The 27410-nt window shown below is 44.2% G+C and overlaps 1 protein-coding gene and 1 pseudogene across 3 annotated transcripts in view; one reads left to right on the top strand and one right to left on the bottom strand.

The window, feature by feature from the left end:
• Positions 1–27410, top strand: part of PTPRT (protein tyrosine phosphatase receptor type T) — a 796626-nt gene that overhangs the window by 155491 nt on the left and 613725 nt on the right. The window lies entirely within an intron of this gene.
• On the bottom strand, positions 14687–15448 carry LOC107179202 (annotated as a pseudogene).

Raw genomic sequence — 27410 nt, forward strand, 5'->3', positions numbered from 1 at the left:
TTCTTACTTAACTACTGGCTGGCAGCAGTTAAAAATTTTTAAAAATTATTCCTGTGTTTTTTGTAGGTACTATATTTAACTGCTCCAAAAATCCAAAGACACAAAAGAATATACACTGAAAATTTGTCCTTTTACGTCTTATCTCAGCCACACATTTCTCTTCCCTAGAGATTATCAGTGTTACTGTTTTCTTGTGTATCTTTCCAGAGGTGTTTTATGTGTAGATTAATCAAATTCCCATTCTGTTGTCTTCTTTTTCTTACATAAATTGTAGCATATTACACAAGCTCTTTTGAGTTGTACTTTTTTTCTCATTTAATGTATCGTGGGTATCTTTCTGTATTTGGACATGAAGAGCTTCCTGTTCTAATAGCTCCAGGGTGTTCCATTGTATGGATGTACCATCATTTATTTAACTGGTTGCCATGGATGAGCATTTGGATTGCTTCCAGTCTTTTGCTATCAGACAATACCACAATGAATAACCCTGTGCAAATGTCATTTTATTATGCAAGCATATCTTTAGTATAATTTCCTAGGCCTGGGGTTGCTGAACATTTTTAACTTTGATAGATACTGCCAAATTATTCTACATAAGGGTTGTGCTGTTTTACACACCAATCAGTGATGTGTAAGAGTTGGCATTGGTTTTGACTGTGGTATTTTTCAAGCTGGAAACCACTTTATACATTACCTTTTCCATTCCTCTAGTGCTGTGGATAGAGAGTCAGAGGCTCAGACAGCTGGGGTCACTGGATAATCAGTTGTAGAGGTGGGCCTGAATCTGGTACTGTAACTGCTCCACCTGAGTGGTCTGTAGGACCCCAGGATGCCCAGATGTGGACTGTTCTTGGAAAAGTGTATTATCTCACTGTATGAGATAGGTGCAGAGAACGTGACTCTTAGTACTTAAAGCTCTCAGTAGGGCCCTCTTTGTTGGGCTGCAGTATGGTGTTTGCTTTTCTTAAAATAAAGGTTAATTTATCCACTCACAAATCCACTACAGACTAAGAAAAACTAAGCTGACATCCCAGTGAGGAAGAACTCACAATTAGATCCTGCAGGATTTGGTGAAAGGGGCCATCTTGGCCCCTGAGCAATGGAAACCTCTCCAGGGGAGAAGAGAGATGTCATTCAGAGACTTTGATGATATCCCTATTTCAGTCAAAATGCCCTTGCCTTGCACTTGGTGTCTCCTACATCATCTGTGACTCATTGGTCCAGGTAAAGAGAAGCACATTATTATGCTCCTCATTTTGAAGGGGAGACTCTTGTCAACATCCTGCCTCCACTTGAGTACGGTGTTGGATTATCCAGGCATCAAGGAGTAGAGGGACGTTTGCCCAGTGGATTTGAGTCATGGACTCTAGAGTCAGCCCTCCCTGAACTTGAATCTCCGTCCTGTCATTAGGACTTAGCAGATATGGGAACTTGAGCCAATTATTTCATCTCTCAGCTTCCTTTTACTCACTTGTAAAAGGGGGATCATAACATTACCCCTACAAGATAAGATGTGCTAGGTAGTGCTGTAGTAACAAATGGTCCCACACTTCAGAGGCTGCAGACTATAAGGTTTATGTTTTATTCACACGACTCGGCCATTGGAGGTTGATGGGGGCTCTCTTCTACAGTTGTCCATTCCTCTGAGACCTAAGATGGTAGAACAGCCACCATCTGGAACTTTGCTGGTGACTGTGACAGAGGAAAAGAGGATGTGGGGAGCCAGTGTACTGGCTCGTAAAGTTTTCCTCTGGACATTGTAGGTGAGGAAAGCGTGAAGTCTCCCAATCACCTTTCGTCCTTAACACAGATGGGATTTTAACCAAAAGGATGGATGTCTCTTTTACTTCCCATTTGGTGGGTGGTGAGTGATAACAGGGAAGGTTTATGTGGAATTTCCAGAGAAAAGAGTCATTTGTGACTCTTTGATGTTATATTAATCTAAGAAATTACCTGTATCTGATGGAATTTTATGAAATCTTGGCTCTTATGTGGCCCTCTATTTCAAGCAGCTTGAGCTTTTGGGAGACTGTGCTCGCTGTAAAACCTTATAGTGGTCTGTTTCACATGGTCTGGGGGCAGGAACAATCTTGTTCTTTCATAAGTTTTTAAATTCTTAAAACAATAAAAGAAGACTAAAGGCAGCTTTGAATCTCAATTTTGTCACCCTAGTGCATCCATGGTTTGTCTGTCTGTCTGTCTCTCTTTTTATCCACACGTATATGTTTGGCAGAGATGCCGTCAGATGAGAATACCATACCATGTGTATTTCACACAATTTTGGGTTAATGTTACATTACCCGTATTTTGTATATTCCTTTATGGCCTTCGACATACTTACATTTAACAGTTGTAGACAGTGAGTATACCTGTCTGTATTGGTTTTCTGTTGCTGTATAACAGATTAGCACAGACCTGGCAGCTTAAGACAATGCATGATTATCTCAGAGTTCTGCAGGTCAGAAGCCTGAGCCTTGCCTGGGTTCTCTGTTCAGGGTATCACAAGGCTGAAATCAAGGTCTTCATAGGCTGAATTCTCATTTGGGGAAAAATCTGCTTGCCAACTCATTTATGCTGTTGGTTGAATTCTGTTCCTTGTGGTGGATATCAAGTCTGCATCTTTTTTGCTGAGTCTCTGCCAGGGGTTGCTCTCAACTTTTAGAGATCACCTGCCTTCATTGTCATGTGACTTCTTCCATCTTCAAAGCCTATGGTGGAGAATTTCCTTGGCACCCAAACCCTCTTGCCCTTCAGATCTTCTTTACTAGGAAGAGCCCCATTTCTTTTTAGGGCTCATCTCATTAGGTGAAGTCTACTCATGAGAATTTCCCTTTCTTAAAGTCAGGACAGCCGTGTGACATACCCTGCTCACCACCCAAGAAATACAGGGCATTAACACCAGGGAGCCTGAGTGTAGAGATACACTCAGAATGTTGCCAACCCACCACCTCCTTTTACAGTTGTATTCACCTCTTACGGCTGCTGCAGCAAAGCCCTAAAGACAGGGTGTGGTAAAATGACAGATACATGTTCTCTCACAGTTCTGGAGGCTAGAAGTCTGAAGTCCAGGTGTTGGTGGGGCTGCACTCCTTCTGAAACCTGTACGAGAATCCTTCATTGCCTCTTCCCAGTATCTGGTGGTGTGCTGGCGATCTTTGCAATTCCCTGGCTTATAGACCTAACACTCCAGTCCTCCATCTTCAAATGGTGGTGTCCCTGTCTCACTACATCTTTAGGTTGCCATCTTCTTATAAGGACACCTATCATAGTGGATCAGGGCCCACTCTACTCCGGCATGACCATTCACCTTAACTACTTATACCTGCCAACAACCCTTTTCACAGTTAAGGCGAGGTACAGGGCACTAGGCCTTCAGAATAGCCTTTTTTTTTTGGGGGGGGGGGATACAATTCAACTCATAACAATGTTCTTTAATTGTATTTTTATGTTGTTTCAAGATCCTGTATGATAGATAAACTTGTAATGGTCATTGTTGACTATGACATAGTTTCATTCTTCCTTGTTTCCTTATAGTATAGTTCTTGGAATGAGATCTCTGCACAGAATTCTTTTCCAATAGAGCAAGAAAGGACCCAGTTTCTTAAGATGACTATGTGCCAGGTACCGAGGTAGATCTGTGTCTGTATGTTTCATTATATCTTTCCAGATATTAGCAACATTTTATAAGTGAAGAAACTCTAGTGCAGAAAGCAACTTTGCTCAAGTGTGCATATATAGTGTATTTGTCAGTCAAGGACCAGCAAGGAAAATGCAAACTCTAGGTATTTGATACAGAAGGAATTTAATGTAGGGAATTGGTTATAGGGTGAGCCAACTCAGAGATTAACAGTGACCAGAAGCTACTACCATTAGGGTGGATGGTCACAAGATGAAGATAGTGTTATTGGAGTTCAGGGTTCTGGGTTACTATAAAGAAGGTGGAATTCTTATACAGACTCCAGCAGGAGCTACAGGAGCTCTTGCCTGAGTCAGCGGGAGGGGGAGAGAGAGAGAGAGATCCGTGAGTATGTATGGCCTGGAATATATGTATACATGCATTCCATATGTATGTATATATGTGCTCTGGACTCTCCTTTGCTTCTACCTCCAGTCTCCTCTGAGTGCGTCTAACTGGTCAAATCAGAAGCCAGGTGACAACAGGATCTTGGGAAACTTGTTCTTACCTTGTAGCCCTCCCCGCTGACCTCTCCCCTGTTACACAGAGCAGAGCCAGGTCACAGAATCTATCTATCTGATAGTAAATGACCTAGGATCACCCTACTTAATAATAGTAAGAGTAGTGATAACAGCATGATCATATTAATAGCTACGATTTACTATATGTGTAGTATTACTATATGCCAGCCACTGTAGAAATTCTCAACTTACGTTTTCTCTTTTAATCCTCATGATAACTCTGTAAGTTAGGTACTACTAAACTTCTGTATTACTGTTGGGTAAACCAAGGCTCAGAGAGGTTAAACCCTTTGCCTAAAGTCATATGGGTAATAAGTGGAGTCTGAACTCCTGTCAAGTTCTGACTTCCCAATCATTGTTCAAATGCTGGTGGCATTGAATTAAAGCATTTGTATATTTAATCTAATGCATAACTAAAGGCAGGATAGGTATAAAGTGAGACTGTGAATATCAGGCTTGGTTCCCAGAAAACCCTTTGGCCGTGAACCCATGAGCTGACTGGGCCTCCAGTGAATTTGGAGCAACAACCACCTGTCACCCGCCATAGTTTATTCCCTGGTTGTGTCCCAGCCTTGAGTCTTCCAAGTGTCTGAGCAGGTTGGAAGAGTGAGTAGAGATAACAGAACCCCGGGTTACCATGAGGATTGCCTTGAATAAAGTAAGGTAATGAGAGAAGTGCTTTGTAAATCACAGAGTACCCTGCAAATGACAAGTGACACTATTATAACAGACCAAAGCCTTCGTTTTCACAGGGGCTTTGATTTGAACATTATCATTTTGGCTTTCATTTTGAATGTGATTTGAAATATGGCAGTCATTGAATAGGAAAGACATCTGGTTCAGTGCAGGAAAAAACTGACTAGCCAGTGTACAGACCTATTCTGTTCCAGCCTCTGTACTGGGCATTGCACACCTCTTCCCTTCAAAGAGCTTGCACCTAGTGTGGGAGGGTTACAAAGGGCAAACATGATTACAGTTCATCGTGACATGGGCCACGATCAGTGTATGTGCAGCATGGTCAAGTGATGGAGAGGAGGGAGGGTTTATTTACTCTATCCAGAGCCAGAGAAGGCTTCCTAAACTAGGCCTCGAGGAGGGAGGGGGAGAGGGGCTTTCCAGGTAACAGAGTCTGCACGTGGAAGGTACAAAGGCCTAGAATGGTATCTAGTGTGCCGTGGCGGAAGATAGATGGGGAAGTGGAGGTAGATTCAGCTGCAGAGCCTGATAATGGAGAGCATTCTGTATTGGGCCAAGGAAGCGGAGACTTTTTCCCCCCAGGTGTCAGTGCCCTCCATGTGCAGGATGCTATGTGAGTTACAGGAAACACCCTTGTGGTTGACTAGTTGAGTTTGTGACTCACTGTGGAGAGAGAGAATGCACACCATGAAGAGCCTTGGGGAGTCTCATTAAGAAGGTGTTAGAAGGACTTACTATAGGATTTGGGCTTTGGTTGGATAATTGGAGTGGAGGAGTGTCCAAGGGAGTGGGCATTTGCTCTAGACTGAAATCTGTCAGGAGGTGGGGATAGTTCTATCATCAGGCATTTGAATAAGTTTAATCCAGATGGAGGTAATACTATAGCAGGATGAAAGTGGTAATTGGTAGAGACGCCACCAGCCTTGCATGAGCCAGGAGAGGGTGCTGTGTGTTTTGTGGTTTGCATGGTGGCCTTGTTTTTGTCTTAGAAAAAATGATGAAGTGGTTTTGTTCTACCTCACTTCATCATGGTAGCAGCGAGCTGGTCTGTTTGGCTGTTGTGTGAGATTGTTTAGGCCAACCAGAGAACAAAAGGCCCTAGCTGGAAGTGTCGGGCAAACTTCCAGAAACCTGACGTCCTAGCTGATGGTAGCAGGCCAGTTCCCGGATATCAGGGACTGCCCCAGAGAGCAGGGCAGGTCGAGGTGTCATCTGCTTTTGCATAGCTCCTTCAGGAATGTGTGGTATCCCTAAGGTTGACTCTTGGATTCACTGGGGCCTTGGGTGAATTCTCTCCCCCTTTGAGATCATTATTCTCTCTAGTGAATGGAGGAATGATCTGTGAGCTTTCTCCCCTGAGAGCTGAGATCTCATGATTCTCTTTTTGAGAAATTGATGATTCCTGGGTCAGAGTGAGAAGAGCAGAGATAGGAGCATCACCTGGACCGTGAGGGCTCTGCGTGGACCCACCGCACACAGCTCTGCCTGCACCCAAGACTACTCTTAGGTTGAGGTGGAGCAGTGGGTTTGGTGGTCATGTGTCATTTGTCTCTCAACTTGCATTCACCCCAGTCCTAGTAATAATTTTTCCTCTTCCCTTCCTGTCCCTTCCCATCCCTTCCCATCCCTTCCCTTCCTGTCCCTGCCCTCTGTTTCTGTTTTTGTTGTTTTCTTAATCAGTAAGGGAATTTATTGGTTTATGGAAATGAATGGTCAGAGAAGAGGTCTCACACACTTGCGGTGTGGGCTGATTAAAGGCTCAACCAGTGACTTCACGCATTCCAGCTTCTTGCTCTGTCTCTCCCTTTACTTTTATTTTTGGCTCGGCTTCCATCATGTACCCATTCTCTGGTCCCACATGGTTAGACAGCAGTGCTAATCCTACCTTTCTCTCTGGAAGGATGAACAGACTACTTCTGATGGTCGGTGGGCAGATTTGGGTCATGTGTCCATCCCCGAACCGTCCCTGAACTACAGAGGTGGACGCGTGGATAAGCTGATTGGTGTAAATTGCACTGAAAGATGAGTTCAGCTGGACTGAATCGGGGTCCACTCCTGGAGCTGATGGCGGGTCATATCACAAACTGTCTGGTCTGGCTGTGGGAAAGAGGTCTCCAAGAAAAATTTGGAGTAGTGCTTAACTGAAAGAATTGTGAATCCCAATTGAGAAGCCAAAATAAAACTATAGGTTATCTTCCTCAGAGATGCCCAGGGAAGCATAAATTGTGGTTGAGATGCCATCAAGCTCCAGCACTGCCACTGTCTTTCCTAAGGGAGACTAAACTTCTTGTTGTCTCTTGGTCTCCATTCCCTGTGTTGTTTGATGGGGATAGAACGGTGCTCCCCCAGCTCTGTAGGGATGTGCATCGTTGTCTACTGTTAGAGGGCTGTGTGTTCATTGCAGGACACAGGGCAGTCATGCCAAGGGGAATGGAAGCCCTTTGCTCACCAAGACCCTGCGGACTGGATCTGTGGAGGGGCCACTGTGTTAGGGGGGCTCTTGTCAGATGAAAGGCCAAGAACACATTCAGGACTCTGGAAACGATTGAGTGTTTACACCAGCCTCTTAAAGCTTCTCCAATGAGGTGTGACTTGCCTTCCTTGAGCCTTGGACTCTCTGCTTGTTCTTCATGGTTTGCGTTGATCCCTGGGGTTGGGAATGAGAACTACGCTCTGGGAAGATGAACAAACACCTTGTGAATCCAGCAACATGAATTCTCCCCAGACAGCTCAAGGAATAACTGCCAGAACAAGGCCACAAATAGTGGCAGGCATGGAAACTATGTTCAAGGTTCAGCAGCCCTCTAGAGGAGGGCAGGAGCGTCCTGGTCTGGGTGCGATGGGCTGTGACTGGTGGGTAAAGAATGGAAAGGGCAGATGTGGGAGGTTGGAGTTGGAGCACCTCTGGAAAGTGTGAGGTGGCTGACCAGGAAGTTCTGGGATTGGCGGAGGGGTTGTGGGGCTGCGGGGGAGGGTGGGTACCTCAGGGATGGGAAGCTGCACACACAGTTACAGCCTTGCCACTTACTAGCTCAGTGGACCTGGGCATAGCCCTCTGAATCTCTACGTCCACATCTGTAACATGGGGAGAAAATACTCAGATGTTTCTGGCCTGGGCCCCTCATATCCTTTTCTGTGGACCCTGCATTCTCTGGTCTCTGCAGGGTTCTTCACTCCTATTCTGCCTTGATCTTTGTTCATACAGCTTCAGAGTCCGTGAATTCAACATGGCTGCCCCAGGGGTGACCGTGGCGCTTGCAGCTTTGTACCCCGAACCCCAGATCCACTTGTTCCTTCTGGGAAATCTCTTCTCCGCATTGGCTTTGTTCACTGAGCTCTGTGAGGGTGCTCAATGTTGTAGAGACTCAACCAATGAAGGGTTGTCTCGGAGCCTGGGATCTGGACTGAGTGGAGTCCTGCCATTACACACACCCCGACACTTTCCGAGTAACATCATTAAACATCCCACGGTAGCACCCATAGTGACTGACTAATCCAACATTGTGTGGGTTACTAATGCCTCCTGTTACAGCAGCAACCTTTCCTGCCTCATTCCTGTTCCGGTTTGGATAATTTACCTTGCAGCTCCAGGATTTTCTCCAGAATGGGCAGGGATGACTCACATTATTGCCCTAAAACCCCATGGAAACGTATCACCGCTCACTTCCTTCCCAGTGTGATAAATCTGATTATAACTTGTAGACGGCCACTCGTGGCTGTGCAGCAGTTTAAAATGCACTGAAAGATTCATTCAGCTAAATCGAAGTTGTCAGGTGGATCGCCAGAGGGAATTCTTGTTGCAGACACAAGTTGTGTTACGTTTGCTGTAGCCTTGTGGCGGCTTTCAAATTGCTGTTAGGAAATAAATCCATTAATCAGTATGGACCGCCCCGACTCACTGTGCTAGGCTGTGGGCTCCTTGGAGGCACAGTGTATGTCTTAGTCCCTCACCTGCCTCTTAGCATCTGGTGTAATATGCCCTAGATAATTGATTCTTTTTTGTTTTTCCATTATAACATTAAATTCTTAAAAACAAAAAAATGGAATCCCCAGCTATCACAGATGAAAGTGGCCTCAGAGAGAACCTCTTCCAGTCCCTAGATGAGAGTCCTAAGGCCCAGAGAGGGAGAGTGGTATCTTCAAGGTCACACAGCAAGATTCCATGAGAGAGCTGGGCATGAACCCTGGCTCCCGATGCCCAGCCCAGGGCTCTGGTTCTCTTTTGTGCTTTTCTTGGCCACTCCTGTCGATGAAGGATGCTAGAAATTCCATTTGGACTTTATTCTACTGTTTTACAGTCTCTTCTGAGTAATAAGGTCGGCTTGTTTAATAAGTTCAGCTTCAAAGTAGGTCAGGGATTTTATTTCTGTGCATGGGCCATTAGCATTCTTAAGTGAGAACACATTTTTTTTTTTTAACTGAGAAAATATCCTCTGTGTAGATGAGATGCTCCACGTCTGCCTATTTCCTAAGCTGTGTCAGATCCTTTTATACCACAAAACCTCTTTGAGGGGGGCCCCAGGCTTCTCAATGGAGGCTGAAGCCAGATGGGAGGGATGGGTAGGGGACCACGTGAAGTCTGAGCCAGAAGGGCAAGGTGATTGCCGAAGGCTTCTCAAGCTAGTAGTCACATTGAAGTGAGGTTTCTGGTTTGTTTTGTCAGAGTTAATTCTCTGAAGAACCCCAAATGCTAGTTGAGAGGATTGAGCACTATGTCCAGAAATCTCTCCAATCTCTTGTGACTCAAGTGCCTTCCCAGATCCGGTTACCCACTGGCCAAGCTGGTGGAAAGGAGTCGGGGCCTAGATGTTGCTGCTGCTGTTGCCAGGGAGAAGGATCGGGGCACGCCCAGGCGGGGTGCTGGGGAGTGGGGGGAAGGGTGACATGACACCTCCTCTATTTAGGGCTGCTCCTGAGGGTAATAGCAATTTTCTATTTCTAGCAATGACCTGAATTGTTTCATGAGCTCACTCCTTAGTCTGTTGCCTTTAACCTAAATGGGGCTGGTAACACAATAAAAGAAAAATGGTTTCTATTCAGAATTCCTGTTTGAGGCACCATGTTTGACACAGTGAAGGTTGTGGAAGCATGAGTGGCCATGTCCCTGCCTTGCAGTGACACGGTTGTAGGGAAGAAAGACACGGACATAAGCAGTGGGTAGTGTGGGCAATGGTGGGCTGCATAGGCCTCTGGCAGTGTTTTCCACACATCAGTCTATTCTGAGCCCCCTTCACACTGTTTTTTCCTTACCTATTCTCTTATTTAACACTTTTGCTTTTAAAAACGAGACACTTTCCTTGATCTTTCAAATGAGAATTCATAGCATGGTAGTCTCTATATTACTATAGAGAAAGGAAGTCTGTTAGGTTTCTAACACAAGCTAAAGTACGTCTTCGCCTGTTAAACTAATTTATGGATCAGTGCCCACTGGTGTGCACCTGATTTAATCGCACGCATATCACTAGCATGTACTGCACTTTGGAAAGTGTCAGGGAGGATTTCCAAAGCAAGTGAAGTGTCGGCAGGGCCTTGAAGGATGCAACTCTTTGAGCAAGTGCGTGATGACTGTGAATAATCATATATGTTTCTGTGTAAATACATGGGGTGTCTCAGTACACAAGGTTTTGTGGGGGCATAGAGGAAGAGGTGATGTCTTGGTCCCTTGGGGTGGTGCTTTTTATTGCTCTTTAGGTAGTTTTCCAAGAAAACCTCGTGATACTGGCTTTTTCCACCGTCACTCCCTTTCATTGCTTAGATTATGTGCATTACCACTACATAATTGTGAGTCAGTTGTTGGCTTATTCTATGCAGGGCTCTCTGTAAGCATTAGAACTCCTCCCTGTGTCTCAAGCCAGGAAGAGACAGGTGAGGAAGGCCACTTACTCACCTGCCCATTCATTCATTCATTCATTCATTCATTCATGTGTTTATTTACTGCTACCTCCAAGGCTAGGATTGGAGACATAGATACACATACAACATTACTAACTAAAGGGTAGGGTGGTTGAGGAATCATTCAGATGTTCTGCATATTATGATTGTTAAGGAAGGTATTGTGGTGAACAAAATGAATGATGTAGCCAATGGTTCTCAAACCTGGCTGCACATTGGAAAAGCCTGAGGTGTTAAAAAAAATGCCGATGCCTAGGTCTCACCCCAGAGATTCTGATTTGATTGGTAAAGGTTGGGAATTGGACATCAGGAGCTTTAGAAGTTGTCCACATGGTTCTAATACACAGCTGTGGGCGAGCCATGGGTGCAATCACAAAAGGTCATTTTTAAAGAATGGTACTTGGTGCTATGGAGGAAATGGGCATGGCAGAACCCAGGCTGTTTGACATTTAGGTATGAGTTCAGCCTAGCCCTCTCAAAGGGCTCCCCAGAGCTTCAAGCCCTGCAGAGTTTTAACAGTGGTCTTCCTGTTTCTTAGAGCGGCTCATTTCATGCTTCTTGTCTGCGAAGGAACTGGTTTCCTGTAGCTTTTGAATTGACTGTGAGACCCCCGAATATTCCCACATCAGCTTTCTGGGCAGAACCTCTGTGGTTTGGGGTCAATCTTGAGTACATCTTAACTGTTGGGAAACCTCATTGGGATTTCCAGTCAGGAACATATACAGTTACGTTTCCTTTCCTTGAGGGTAATCAAAACTAGGAGAGGAAATTCATGGGCCAATTTTAAGAGGACATAAAGGCCTCCAAGCTGTGAAGTGTTCCATAGGAATGATGCCCTTTGAGATCAATTCTTTTTTAAAAAAATGTTAATACCTTGGGAGGATTGCTACATTAAACCTGTTTGTCCTTTAGTGTATGTGATTTTAATCAGATTGCTTTCCTGATTAAGATCTAGAAGAGGTTTTAGGCAAGACTTTTTTTAAAGCTTTGTTATTATATGTGTTTTTCTTCAATGAAAAATGATAGTAATTTCACTGGGACCATCAATGTGCCCCACTGAACAGGCCAAGGTATATCTTTGTAGCAGGGCAAGCTTTCAAATTCACTTCTCATTTTATTGCATGTATGAGTACAAAGGTGAGTTTAAAACATTTTCTTTCATTTTATATCACTACATTGAGAAATAAAGAGGCAGAGTTTAAGGCTAGGTTTTATTAGTAAATGGTTCTGTATGTGCTAGAACATTTGAATTTATGATACCTTGGTGTAGACCCCTCTGTCCTGCCCTGCAGTTGGATCTGTGTTACACTGAGTCCCATCTATGCAAATATCCATCCCTATCTTGTGGACAGTTTCTTTACCAGGTATCTTTTTTCAAGTAATTAAAAATTAATGCCTTCATAGATATCACTATCATATAATACATGGAATAAATATACAAAGTGGCCATATGTTAATGCCCTTGTTTGCTTACCATTGCAAAGTAAAAAGCACTGGGCTTACCACATGTTCAAACACGCCTTGAAGTGCATTAAAATGTCTCCTTTGAGGGCATTCTTTAGTAAAAGTAGGCTGTCCTTTTATTTTTATCTAAAGTAGATTCAGCCAAGTCTTCCCCAGTCTTCTGCCTGGTTTGTATGCTTTAATTTCAAAGGTGATTCTGAAACTGATCTTAAAGGAAGCTTGAAGCATGGTGTGTGTGCATTTGATTGTGCCTCTTTATATTAACTTGTTGCCAAGATGTTTCCCTTTTTAGTCACAAAAAATTCTTCGTCCAAATCTTTAATTGTTTATCTATGCTGGATTAGTCACATACTACTCCAAAGTGTAGTGGCTTAAACCAGCAAGGATTTATTGTCTCGCAGGCATGGGCTAGGGGATCATGGTGCAGTTTGATTGGGTGATTCTGGCTTGGGGGCTCTCACAGGCTGCAGTCATCCTAAGTCTAGTCTGAGGGAAGATCTCCCAAGTTCACTTATTCACTTGGCTGTTGGGCAGCCTTCAGAAGATCTTCTTAAAAGATCACTCACATGGCTGTTGGCCTCAGAGCCTCATTAGCTGTTGGCTGAAGATTTCATTTCTTTGGGAATGTGTGGCTCTCCGGAAAACAACTCAATAAGGTTGAGGGGGTGGGGAGGAAGAAAGGGAGAAAGGAGGAAGGAGAGGGAGGAAAGGGGAGGGAGGGGGGAGAGAAAGGAAGTAGAGAGGGGAAGGGGAGAGAGGGGAGGAGAGGGAGGGAAGGGCAAGAGAGAAGGGGAGGAAGAGTGGAGAGATGGACAGGGGGAGAGGGAGAGGGAGAGGGCAAGGAAGGTGGTAGTCTTTTTGTAACCTAATCTCGGAAGTAACAGCGTCCCATCACTTTTGCTATCCTCCATTTGTTAGATGTGAACAAGAGGTCTAGCCCCCTTTCAAAGGGTCAGGGTTAAACAAGAATGTAGATACCAGAAGAGTAAATCATTGGGGGCCATTTTAGAGACTGTCCACAGCAATTAGGGTCTCCAAACATCACCAAAAAGTGATGGGCATTTGCAGATACTGTCCAGGATTTTTCTGGCACAGGAAATACTGAGGTTTAGCTCTTTGTAGCTCTACAATAATAAAAGTAGCATATTAAGTGTCTAAGTATATCTTATACTTCCCAGATTGACAGCTGCTTAATAATGAATCACTGATTGAATTTGAGGTAATGCTACCATCTTCTTCTCTGTCAAGTCCAATAAAGGGATTCTGAAGGACAGCGCCATGCTGGATACATGCCTCTCAGGTTGTAGGCTCTGAATTTCACTGTCTTACATCTTTTTAATAGTTTTGAGCATATGCTTCCTGTTTCCCATTTTTAGGCAACTATCCATCATCCTGATTGAAAACATAATTTTAAAAGTATTATGCTTCTAAAAAATAAATGAAGAGTGCCACTAAAACTTGCAAAACAAAACACATTTTTTCAGTATTTCTGTGTTACTGAAAAATGCTCTATGGCAGGAAATAGAACCAAATATAGTTATGTGTTTGCCAACTGAATGTTTGATGGAACACAATTTTGTCAGGAACCTGAACTGATTTGTGAGTACTGATGAATTTGAATAGAGTAAAAAGTAAAATATTAACACGGATTTGACACAGGAGGTGTGACTTACAACTGGGAAAATGGATAAATTGAACCTGGTCAAAATTAAAACTTTTGATCTGCGAAAGCCTGTGTGAAGAGAATGAAAAGACAAGCTACAGAGTGGGAGAAAATATCTGCAAACCACTTACGTGACAAAAGACTAGTGTCTAGAATATATAAAGAGTTCTTAGAACTCAACAGCAGAACAGCAACAACAAGAAAACCAAACAGCAACCAACAGTTCAATTAGAAAATAGGTGAAAGTTAATGAGCAGACGTTTCACTGAAGAAGATATACAGACAGCAGATAAGCACATGAAAAGATGTTCAGTATCAGTAACCATTAGGGGAGTGCAAATCAAAACCACAATGATCTATCACGACATACCAGAATGGCTAAAACAAAATGGTAGCACCAAATTTTAGTGAGGATGCAGAGCCCAGACCACTCCTTCATTGATGGTGGGTGTAGTCATAAAGACCAACATGAGGGATCCCTGTGGTGGTGGAAACGTGCCATCTTCATTTTACCAGTGTCAGCATCCTGGTTGTGATATTGAATGATAGATTTTTTTTTCTTTTGATGAATGACAATTTTGTTTTACACTAAAGGCTGATGAAAAATCCTATTAAAGAAAATCCAACATCTCAATCAGAAAGGAAAACTGTATTTATTCATTAAATATCATTTAGGTCTTCTATAACACAACATGAAAACACCCAGCATGCATATTTAATATTGGTACAATGGATTCAAGACCAAGTGCACGTGGTACAAGCATCAAGGCTAGATTACAAATTGTCATAGTCGTCATCCCTATTCTCATTTTCTTTTCAATGCATTTGATGATTCCTTGGCAGCATTCTGTGATGGCCTCCATGTTAGTGGTTATAAGCATGTTTTTGGACCCAATTAATTATGGATTGATTAATCAGAACATTGTGAATCATGGACATTGCAGGAATTGATGCTTTTACAGTTGGGGACTGTGAAGTGGGTGTATGTGCAGTAGACCTTTGCCCTGTGAGGGACATTGGAGTCCCTACTTTATTTGACACAGACGTGGTTTGTGGGGCTGGTGTGCCATGTGTGGGAGTACTTGGATTGCTATTATTCCCACAGAAGGAGATGCCTTTTTTTTTTTTTTTTTGTAAACACTTAATTAAGTCTTTAGTTTGGAACAGTCAAGCAGAATATGTCAGATGGTAACCTAGGGCCTTGCTGTGGCTTGATTAATGGCAAAGGAGTTTGATTTCTTTGCCTTGCAATATCTAATAAAACATCTCTTGGGGGAGGATAGAGGTAAAAGCCTGATCAGCATTACACAGCATTGCCAATAGCGCATCATCTGCATCAACAGTAGCTTTCTTAGCATGGCTTGAATATAATTTTACATTGTCTAGAATTGTGGTCACCTAACAGAAGGCATACTCCAATGTCTGATTTCTAACTCTTGGCTCCTAGTCTGTAATCCCCACATCCTTCAGGATTTGTACCATCATCTGTGCATCTTTTCGCATCCTCTTGGGAAAAGCCATCTTGCCAGACTCCATGATAAGACTTCTTGAGCTAAATCACCCACATTAATGTATTTCAGTCCTGATCTGGATGCAAGTTCTTTGCCTGGCACGGGTTTTTCCAACCGCTGGTGTACCTGGGATTAGGATATTCAGAAGCAACATGGTCCTCACTCTTGCATGATAGTTTTGCACAAAGTTATCATTGGGGAAGTGGAGCAAAAGATACATAGGATCTATTATTTCTTAGAACTTGTGGAAATCTATAATTATCTCAAAATAGTTTTAATTAAAAAGAATTAACAGTTATGTTCAAAGTGATAAGCTGAGTTCTCAGCCCGAACCAGTAGGGCCTTTCTGGGCAAGGATCAGCAGCCTTTCTTCTGAGGTAGAGTGCTCTGTTCAAGACCTCTTACACTGCTGGATTTCCTGATAACATCAAACTACCAATTCTTAAAGCCCCTCTCTACTCTCAAAATATTCTGCACTCCAAGCTTTAGTGAAACAAAACAAAATAGATTTCCTCAACTTTTGTGTTGACTCATTGATTCAGCGCATACTTAGGAAGCATTTATTGTGTGCTAAGGATCAAGGCAGTTGCTGTGAATAGGTAGAAATCTAGAAGTGGTCTCTGCCCTTGTGGTGTTTTCATTCTAGTGGAGAAGACCAGGAAGAACAGCCTCACAAATCAAACCAAAAGCATGTCTGAGAGCATGGGGGAAGTCAGGGAGGAAGTAAGTTTGAGCTGGGCTATGGAGAGTGAACTAGGTGAAGCACAGGGAAGAGGAGACAGTGTGGGCAAAGGCCCTGAGGTAGAAAGGATCACGACTCATTAGGCATATTTGAAAACAGATGTACGTGTCTCGAGCCTGTGCAGCGAGAGGGGCAGTGGCAGCAGACGAGGCTGAACAGACAGACGGGCCACTTCACTCATGGTGTTTGAGGCCACATAATGGAATGTAGTTGTTACCTTAGGAAGATAAGTTGGGCTACAGGGTGGAGAATAGATCTGAAGAGGGCAGAAGTAGAAGCAGGGTTAGAAAGGCTTATGCATATTGTACAAATGATTTAAAGCTCTTTCCTTTTTGTTGATTGAAACTTAGCATACGATACGGCAAAGTACATTGACTTTAATATATGAAAGTATGTTAAACTCGCTTTTGATTTTCATCATAATTTGAGATTCTTTGGGATTTTCTCCATACACAATCACATAGTCTATGAATAATGAAAGCTTTATTACTTCCTTTCCAATCCTTGTATCTCTTATGTCTTTTTCTTGCCCCATTGCAGTAGCTTGAACATCCAGTAAAATGGGGGAAATCAGGGGGAAAGCATTCAGTATTTTACTGTTGATTGTGATGTTTACTATGTTTTGATACTTGTTATCAGATTAAAGCACTTGCCCACTGTTCTTAGTTTGCTAAGAGTTTTATCGTGGATAGATGCTGACTTTCATCAAATGCTTCCTTGGCATCTCTTGAGATTCTTACTTGATTTTTATCTTTTAGTCTGTTAATACGATGAGTTATACTGATTAATTTTCTAATACTGAACTGATCTTGTAGTCTTGGAATAAACACAGTGTGGTCATGATCTATTACTCATTTTATGTATCACTGGATTTCGTTTGCTAATATAATGTATAGGATTCTTATCTCTGTTTATGAGAGATTGGACTGAAAGTTTCTTTTCTTGTGATATCCTTGTAAGGTCTTGGTGTGACAGTTATCATAGGCTCATAAAATGAGTTTGGAAGTATTCTGTGAAAGACTTTGTGTAAAGGTGGTATTCCCGTGGAACCATTTATGCATGTAAAAATTCAAGCTTATTTTACGTTCTGTCTTCAAGTTGAATTTTGTCCCAGGAAGGCATTCTATCTAAAAACTGTCACTTTGTAGATCCCCTCAGAGGTTGCTCTGTATTTCTTGGGGTTCCCTCTTGTCTGTGCTTAAGAAATACATGATTAAGATGTTCGAAATATCTAGAATAGTGCCTGAAATGTGATAACCAATAAATTTGCCCTCTTTCTCTCTGTGCATATTCTCTCCCTAACACAAAAATACCCACCTGTAGTGGCCTATGATGGGTCTCAACATGAAGCCACCAATTCTGTTATCAGAGCCCAGTGTCTGCCTGCCTGAGTCAGGATTGTGGCTTCCAGGGATGGTGATAGTGGCCCGTGGTCTAATGAGACCTTGCCATGTTCTGTTGCTCCAGAGTCCTTTCTCAAAGGGCTGCTGTTTAGGCCTGCTAATGCTAACTCTGTCTTTGCACTGGATATGGCAGAACATAGAAGTAGCCCTATGAGGGCCGGGGGTGGTGGGTTGGATGAAGCCACTTTTTCAGTTCCTTTCCATAAAGGGGGGCATTCACCTCTTCAACTCCCCCCACATGCTGAGCAGGCAGTTGTGGGTAAGTCTCTTCTTTTAATCCATCTGGATGCCTTTTCCTTGAGAGCAGTGAATGTTTGTAGTTACTTTAGCCATTTGGGTCACTTTGGTCATTTGGGCAGCTTAGAGAGGAATTGGGCATCTCCCCTTTCCCACCCTGCACACAGGGATGTTCGGAGGGGAGAAATTTGCAAAATAACAATATCTCTAAAGCCCCAGCTCCCTTCCTTTGCTCTCTCACTGTGGCTGGTAGCATAGCAACTGATGGAGCTGCCTGGACTCAGGTTGCCCTGATTTGCGTATTTCTTCCCTCCCTCCCTATCACCTCCTTTCCCTTTACTCCAGCTTTTCTCAGACGTGTTCTGTTAAGACGGCTGCCATGTTTTCCCCCTGGTGCTTGTTGAGTGTGGGTTGCCTGTCCCAGTGGGAGATTAGCAGCTCCCTCATGCATAAAGCTGAAATTGATTTCATCGCATGTGCTACATGAGCCCCAGATGCCCCAGTGCTGCTCAGATGCTCAGAGTGGAGATGGCAGGAGGCTTGAGAAATGGTGGAATGGCCTTATAATGGAGGGGGCTGTGGGATGGGGAGAAAGACAAGGTGGGAGGCCATAAGGGATGGGAGAGAGAGGGGAATAACTCACATTTATTCGGGGCCTGTCATGTTTCAGAGATTTGCATTTGGTATTCTCAAGGACCCAGTGATATATCTGTTACCCTGGTTTTACACATGAAGAAACTGAGGTTGAGGGGGAATTAATTAACTTGCCCAAAGTTGTAAAATTAAGAGAGAGGTTATAAGCCAAACTCTGTCTGTCTCACTGCCCATTGTAAGTGAAAATGAATACAAAAATGCAAAGGGATGGAGTCCAGAATATTGGGCCTTGTGCACAGAAGCCATGTAGCGCTCTGGGATGCCGGGCAGGGAGCCTGAGGTAGATGGCACTAGTGTGGACCAGGCAGACATCACGGAGGTCAGAGCACGACTGTGGCTCCACAGGCATGCATGTGCCAGGACTCACCTGACCTGGTGAATCCTAGTCTTGTGCTAATACTGGTCCCATCCCCCTTGCTGCCTTTTTCAATCCAATCAGTGACCAAGTCCTGGCCAGTCACCTAAATCTGTGTCTAGTCCTCTGCCTCTCCAGCCTCATGACCATTACCTAGGCCCAGACATCTATCATTTCTCTCTCAGCGATCGACATGATGTCCCCTGACTCTCATGTCTCTCCTTCAGACCCATTCTTCACCCTGCACTGAGGAGTTGTCCTGAAAGAACAGGTGCCCGTGTCACATCCCTGTTTACAAAGCCTCAGGATGAGGCCCAGGATCCTCAGGAAGACCCTTGCTTATCTGGTCCATGTTGACTTCTCCAGTTGCCTTTTTGCCATTCCCCCCCCCCCCCCATCTATGTTTCAGCAGGTGATGCTATTCTTCAACAACCCAGTCTCTCCTCATCTCAGTGAAGGCTCTTCCCTCCCAGGTGCCGATTAGTCTCTCTTCTTCTTTCATGACTTCATGATCTGATGTCTCCAGGAAGTGTTCCCTCATTTCCTTCATCTGATTCCCTCCTCCCAGTACTTCCCTAGGGCCACTGTAACTAATTACCACACACTCAATGGCATAAAACATGAAAATTCATTATCTTACAAATATGGAGCTCAGAAGTCAAATGGGTCAGCAGGGCTGCATTTCTTTGGCTCCAGGGGAGAGACTGTTGCCTTGCTTTTTACAGTTTGTAGCGGCTACTTGGCATTCCTCGCTAGTGGCCCATTCCTCCGTGTTCAAAACTACCTGTTCAGCATCTTTCCACCCCTCTCTGACTCTGATTCTTCTGCCTTCCTCTTTCACCTATAAGGAGCCTTCTGATTACATTGGGCCCGCCTTGATATTCCAGGATACTCTCCCTGCTAAGGATCCTTAACATCATCACATCTTTGAAGATGTTTTTGCCCTGTAAAATTCTGGGGAGCAGGACGTGGACATCTTTATTTTTAATTTGTTTTTTTAATTTTTTAAGTTTATTTATTTTGAGAGACAGGGCAGAGGAGGGGCAGGGAGAGAGAGAGGGAGAGAGAGAGAATCTCAGGCAGGCTCTTTGCTGTCAGTGCAGAGCCCTATGTGGGGCTCGAACTCACAAACCATGAGATCATGCCTTGAGCTGAAACCAAGAGTCAGATGCTTAACCGACTGAGCCACCCAGCCCACCACCCTCCCCCCACCCCCCGCCCTGGACATGGACATCTTCTGAGGACCACTATGCTGTGTACCACACTCCTCTTTGTGTCATCAAGACCCTAGCCTGCCGCTGTCCAGCCTTTTTCACTTGATTCTGCAGTGTATTGATTCCTACATCTCTTTCCCTCCCTAGTCTCTTAGATTCCTCCAGGGTAGAGACAGTTGCTTTGACTCACTGTCTTCAGAACATAGAACCAGCCCTCAGTTCTTGTTCACTGAACACAGAAAAAGCCTTATCTCCTTGGCTCTTATCTGCCCACCTCACTCTCCCCCTGGCTCTCATCTGCCCGCCCCACTCTCCAGCTGCCCTGGGTGTGGAGAACAGTGGGGCAGTTCAGTGCAAGTGTTAAACCCCCAGACCCGAGCGGGCCATCCCAGGTATCCCAGCGCTATCCCAGCTGCAGGACTTTGGGCAGCTTGCTCAACCTCTGTGCCTTTGTGTCCTCACATGCAGAGTGGAGATAATTATAATGTCTTCCTCTGTCAGTGAGGATCCGGGAAGGAAACCCCAAACCATGGTAGGTATTTCAGACAGACAGTTTTATTGAAGGGAATCACACACATGTTGGGAGATTGCCAGAGCAAATGTTGGGACACTAAGGTGGCCAGGAATTGCAGGAAGCATCTGTCACACCCGGGGCCATGGTAACACAAGGGAATAGGAGTATGGAGCAAGGGCCCCACTGGGGAATGCTTGGTCCTCCGAGGAGGGAGGCCACAGACGGTACTGCATCTGTGGGGGCAGATGGGAGATTGCAGAGCATCTTCTTCCCTCTTCCACCTTCCTGGTCTCCACATACAGCCTCCCACTGGGAGCGCTGAGCCAAAGCTGGCAAGGGAATCCAAAATGCAGTTTGTAGAATCCCTGCCCCAGAATCACAGAGCCAGTTACAATAGGGTGGCCTTGAAGCCAAAGGTCTGGGGGTAAGTAACTGGCACATACCTTTGGTTTCCTCATCTGTAAAATGGATACTATGATAGTACTTGCCTCAGAGTGTGATAGGAGGAATAAATGAGTTCATATGTGTAAATCCTGGGGTAGAGCTGGCACATGGTGCTGAGAGAGCATTTGTCCCTTGTCCCATGGAATAATAATAGCTCTCTGCATCCCGCAGGTGTTACTGACTTGGATGTCTCTGGAACTCAGAGACCCAAACTGGCTAAGGCCCAAGTTTCTTCCACTCAATTCTCCATAGCCAGACTGCTGGGAAAGGGTGGGGCAGAGAGTCAAATGATGCCAGATCATGGACCTGTGCTGTTCTATGACAAAATGCTTCTGTGACATGGCCTCTAATTCTGAAGGTTTAGAATCTAGGCTCTCCTAGGCTCCTCCCTCGAGGAGATAGACTCTTGATTAGCAGTCAAGGAAAGAAAGGCTCTTCTGGAATGATTACTCTGTTCTTAATTTTGGGAAGTGGCCCAGCAAAGAGTAATCTCAAAAATATCAATATGCTGGGGGAAAAAGAGGAGCAGGGCGCAGACAGAGTGTTACAGATCATGAAATCTCGCCTGGTGCTAAGTCGGTATTGAATTATGCATTTTTAAATGACTTCACTGGTTGCAACATGACTGTGTTAAGTAGACCGAGGCCAAGCTCTTAAATGTACTTGCTTGTGGAAATGTTGGCAGGAGTACATTCTGACATTACTGCAGCCCCTCTTCATCCTGACACAAGAAAGGGAATGCATTTAATAGAATCTTTGTGTCTTTCTATGGGGGCCACAAAATGAGGGTACCAACTAAGTTTCCTCCCAACTTAGTGTCAACTAAGTGCACTTGCAATGTGCTGGGACTGTTTAAGACTACTGATTAGAATACCTGATGTTATCCTCATGGCAATCCACATGAGGGAGGTGTTGTTATCACCCCCATTTTACAGATGAGGAAACTGAGTCACAGAGAAGTAACTTGCCCTGGTTTTCATAATGCCTTACTTTGGATTTCTCCAAAACCAGACCCTGCAACAGCATTTTGCAAGTAGTTTATTTGGAAATGGAAGAGAACACTGGTAGAGGAGGAGAGTAAGTGAGGCAGGAAAGGAAGGAAGGCTTCCCCTAAAGGATGCATGAATGAGCTGGTAGTTCTGGGAGGTATTTGATGCTCATTCCCACTAGTGATCCCTTAAAAGACTGAAAAGGGGCACCTGGGTGGCTCAGTCAGTTGAGCATCTGACTTTGGCTCGGGTCACGGTCTCACAGTTCATGAGTTCAAGCCCCACATCGGGGTTGCTGCTGTGAGCACCGAGCCTGCTTGGGATTCTTTCTTTCTCTCTCTCTCTCTCTCTCTCTCTCTCTCTCTCTCTCTCTCTCTCTCTCTCTCTCTCTCTCTCTCTCTCTCTCTCTCCTTCTTTCTCTGACCCCCCCCCCACCTCCCAAAAATAAACAAACATCAAAAAAAAAAAAAAAGACTGAGTAGAGCAGGCCCATTGTTCCACCAAGGATCAAAGAAACTGGGGTGTTTATCCACCTCCTCATATTCCTCATTGGGAAAGAGTTGTACCTGGGAGTGATAACACCCTGGCATGCCCAGTCTACCCTACAGTGGGGCCATCAAACTCTGGCAGCTGTAGAAAGCTACCAGCCAGGGAAATGCAGGTGCTGGAGGTAGGAAGTCATCAGCTCATGGTGGTATTATCCACCAAAACCACACGTGACCTCTAGATAAGTCAAGAGAACTTTGTCTGGGTGCCACCAGAATCAGCTGCATTTGGCTAAAAGGTAGCTGAGCCATAGAAAAAAGAATTGCCTAGAATCCTAAGAACTAGCAGTACTTGTGCCAGAAAAGGGAAGAGTAAATGTTCATGGATGGCCTTCCATGCTGGGGAGGTAAAACTGCTGGAGTATTGTGACTCCAGGATCAAGCCCACCATAGAGCAGGTGCTGTGATAGGATCTGGGGACATAGGCGAAAATGGCTTGGCCTGTGTCCTTGAGACAGATCCATCAGCGAATAGTCTGTGTGTGCTGTACAAATTTTGTGATGAATTTGTGCCCAGGGGCACTGAGGACCGTGTCAATTCCAGAGGATGCTGTTGGTGCCCGATCCCCAGGACGGTGCTTCCCCTAGTGGCCATGGGTGCAGCTAAAGCCTCACAGTTGCCCCTTGTACTGGATTTAATATTGATTGTTCCCCCCAAATTCATGTTTTTCCTAGAGCCTCAGAACGTGTCCACATTTGGAAATAAGGAGGGTCTTTTCAGATGTAATTTATTAAGTTAAAATGAGGTCATACTAGAGTAGAGTGGGTGCTCATCCAGTAAGATTGGAGTCCATCAGAAAAGGGAAATCTGGACGTAGAGACACAGACACATGGAGAAGAAGGCCGTGTGAAGACACAGACGGAAATTAGACTGACACATCTATAATCCAAGGAAGATTGAGGACTGCTAGCAAACACCAGAAGGTAGAAGAGGCAGGGAAGCATTCTGCCCTGGAGGCTTCAGAGGGAGCATGTCCCTGCTGGCACCTTGATTTCAGTCGTCTCACTTCTAGAACTATGAGAGCATAAATTTCTGTTGGTTTAAGCCACCCATTTTGTGGTACGTAGTTATAGAAGTCCTAGGAAATGACTGCACCCTTTGCAGGGTAACTGTTCTCAGCCACACAGGAGCTGCTTGGCTGACGTGCAGTGCCTGCACCCCCAGAGCAACCTGTATCTGGTTAATGACACAACGGTGCAAATGGCTGATGCCCTTGCCTCAGTGAGGGACAAGTGAGGTTGTGCACTTAATGCTCCAGAGCTCCAAACTACACCCATGTTTGGCTTCCTGACCTTTCCCATACCATGCCTCCTAAAAACTCCTCCAATCAATGACTTGCACAGAATCCTTGTCTCAAGCTTTGTTTCTTGGGACCCTGGGCTAACACAACCACAGAACACAGAGAACACAACTTTGAGGTGAGATCCAGGAAGGCATCCCAGAGGAGAGCTCTCTTGAAGGACAAGGGAAGGTGAGTCACCTGGAGAAGGGGGAAGAGCGAGAGACTATTTCAGAGAAATTCCATGTGTCCAAAAGAGAAATCCTGTTAGTATCTGAATTCCCCCATCCTAAAGTTAGGATTTTGATTCATCCCAAGGTGGACTGGGGCCTTTCTTCAAGTGATCTTTTCTCTTAGGAAGGGCAAGCAGACATTGTATTTCTTGCATTTTTTAGGAAGAGTCTGAGAGTGTCTTTCTGTTGGCTGTGCAACTGTACCACAACGTAGCTGGCTCTAAAATTCTTGGGTCATGAAACATCCTCTTAAAACCCGTGTGCGTGTATTATGTTATGGTTGGGGACCTCTCCCTCTGCCCTCATCCTAAGGCTGAGTGGGCCCCAGTCCTGGTTTCTTGAATGACTAGGTGTTGGACATTGGGAAAGTTAATCTGCATCTCTTTCTTCTCTTAAGTAAAAAATGAATCATACTAGTATCTACCCATAGAGTCACTATGAAGATTGTGAGTTATTCTAAGTCAGTAAGAAACAGTGACAGGTGCATAAAATTTTGTAGTTACATATTAGTTGCCACTGCAGTCATTTGGGATTATTACTACTATTTTCACCAGTTTCACCATTACATCACAGTATCTCGAATTGAAATGCTGAGGTCTGAGAACCAATTGTTTAGTCTTTTTTGTTTTGATGGAGATCTGTGTGTCTCTAGATGCTTGGGGGAACTTTTCTTTAGTCTTGTATTTCAACGTATTATCAGTTTGTGCTTAATTTTGAGTCTCATCATTGATTTTGCCAGGAGCCCACTATGTTCTTTATACTCTGTAAACTCAGTGCTCCATTTATTTCAAAGAAATTTTCTTTAGGTATGTCTTTGATTATTGTTCTGTTCCACATATTTGATGTCTTCTCCCCAAACACTTCCAATCCTTAGTGTGAATGTCCATCCACTATTTTCTGTGATATTCTCCTTCTTGTTCTTTTTTATCTCTTCATGGCAACTCCAAACTCTTATTTAGGGGAAACTTATAAAATGTTTTCTTTTGCATAAGACATCAAAAATTATTGACTGTATGTTAGGCTAGGGCACAGAGACTAATTCTGGTAGGCATGTTTTGGTAAATTAGTGCTATGTCTACTTGTGTCTTCTGCTCAGGGACCTCATGAGTCCATGCCATGGAAGGAGGAGGTGGGGTCTCTGGTTGACAAGACACAGGTTAGAGTCAGTGAACATATGCACATAGAATCCCTACAGTTCCTGGTGGAGACTTTAGATACTTTTCTAATTAGAACTGTAGAACCATCTTTCATTCTAAAGTTGAAAACATTGAGAGTCTCAAAGATTGAGTGGTCTGTCCAGGGTCACAGAGCTGGTTAGTGGAAAGGCAGGTCAAAGAAGGATTTGGACCCTGATCTCCAGCTAGTCTCCCTTTTTCTTTTTGATCCTTAATTCATTATTGTATGAAACAGTGTTGCGTGCCAGTCAGTAGAATATCTAACAAGCATGATGCTTTGAGCATCCATTATGTGCCCTGTGGTCATACAGCTGAGTAGTTATGAAGCAGAATTAAAAAGAAAAATGGGCCCGGTTTGATTAAAAGTAAAAGGAAAGATGTTCTAATCGGGAAAACTGGCATGTGCAAAAGTGTGGAGGTGGGAATAATAAAGTAGTATGAGGGTATGTGTGTATGTTGGTGGGTAGAATGGGGTGGGGGCATTCTTGCAGACTCTTCATGGGTCAGTCAATAGTGATGCAGTTAGGTGATCAGATAGGGGGCAGCGGGTGGTGGAAAGCATCAGAGGCCGGGTTATATCCACCTTAAATGTGTCGAGGGTCACTTTACGTCCTAGCAACATTCAGGTTTTCTCCAAAGGTTTGATTTCTGTCTGGAGCAGACAATGCATACGTACAAAGCTTGCTCTCTAGCTATTTGAAGCACTTTTGCTGTCTGTAGGAATTTCTGGGGAGCCAAATTGTTACAAGTGCTCACAGCGGGAAAAAGAAAGATAGAATTGGTCTAGAGATTGCTGCCTGAGGACAAGGCAGAATTATATTAAGGGGTCACCTCACCACCTACGTGTTGAAGGAGAGCCTTGGCAGGTCCAGGGCAGTTGCTGCCCAGGACTTACGTGTGGGTGGCTCACAGAGTCTTGTCCTTGAAGTGCTTTGATGCCTGGTTGGAAGGGGCCAGTGCAGTCTCCAAGTTCAGCTCCCAGAAGGCCAGACTTTGTCCCTCGGGATTTGGTTCCAGACTTTGTCAGCAGAGAGTGTCACCAAATGTGAAAAACTTATTCCTAGCTATACAGTTGATGGTTCAGGATCAAGTAGATAGAGGGGGTTCGTGGTTTCATATGTGAAAAGCCTCATGGATGAGAACTGGTGTGTCCTGAAAAATAATAGGAATTCAAGCATCTGATGATGTTGATAGAATTATTTGGAGATAAACGATATGTGATTAGAGGCTCCTTCCTCCAGGTATTCTGGGGTTCATCTCTCGGTAAAATTTAGTGGCATTCTTCCCACCTGCTGGGCCACAGGCAAGCCATATTTTTGTTTCTTTATTTTCCTTAAACTTTTTAAAAACACATCATTGACATATAGCACAATACTGGAAGTGCAGTTTGATGAGTTATACAACCCTAGTCAAGATACAGAAATTTTTATTACCTTAGAAAGTTTTCTCAAGTTCCCTTCCAGGCAGTCACCTCAACCAGAGGGAACACTATTCTTATTATTTAATTACCCAAATCAGTCTGCAGTGCATTTCAACACTCCAGAAAGTTCTTTTATGCCTTATCTCAGTGAGTACCTGCTCCCACAGGTATGTAATTTGTTTATCACCATAGGTCAATGTTGCCTCTCCTTGAACTTTTCATATAAATGGAATCGTTATGCGTTCTTCTTTTCTCCTCCTTTTGCCTAACATAATTTTGGGATTCACTCATGCTGTGTGTCAGTAGTTCCTTTTTCCTTGCTGTACGGTATTCTGCTGTACGGATGCACATCATTTGGTTGATCCAGAAGCACACACGCACCTGGGCTCCTCCAGTTTCCTCCTCCTCCTCAGCTTCTGAATTACCTTCTTATTACTTCTCTTTCTGGCAGTCCTCGAAGGAAAGCTAGAATTTGAGCTTCTGGCAGCCAGGATTGTGTCTGTTGTGTTTACCACTGAATCCTCAGCGCTCCGAACAGCATGTGACCGATAGCAGGTGTTCAGTGTTTGTAGGATGAGTGGATTAAGAGTGTTCTGAGCACCTAGTTTTAATTGCTTACCACTCTGAGCCTGTATGGTATCTTCCCAAACAACTCAGATCGACAGGACCCCCAAGATATTCTCTCTTTGCTTGCAAATATAACATGAATTTAAGGCCCAAGGGTTGTGAGCTTTGTCTCTGCAAGAGCTTCCCTCTGCACCAGGTTAGGTCCCTTCGTAGACC

The sequence above is a fragment of the Panthera tigris genome, chromosome A3 (genome assembly GCF_018350195.1).
Source record: "Panthera tigris isolate Pti1 chromosome A3, P.tigris_Pti1_mat1.1, whole genome shotgun sequence".
Taxonomy (NCBI): domain Eukaryota; kingdom Metazoa; phylum Chordata; class Mammalia; order Carnivora; family Felidae; genus Panthera; species Panthera tigris.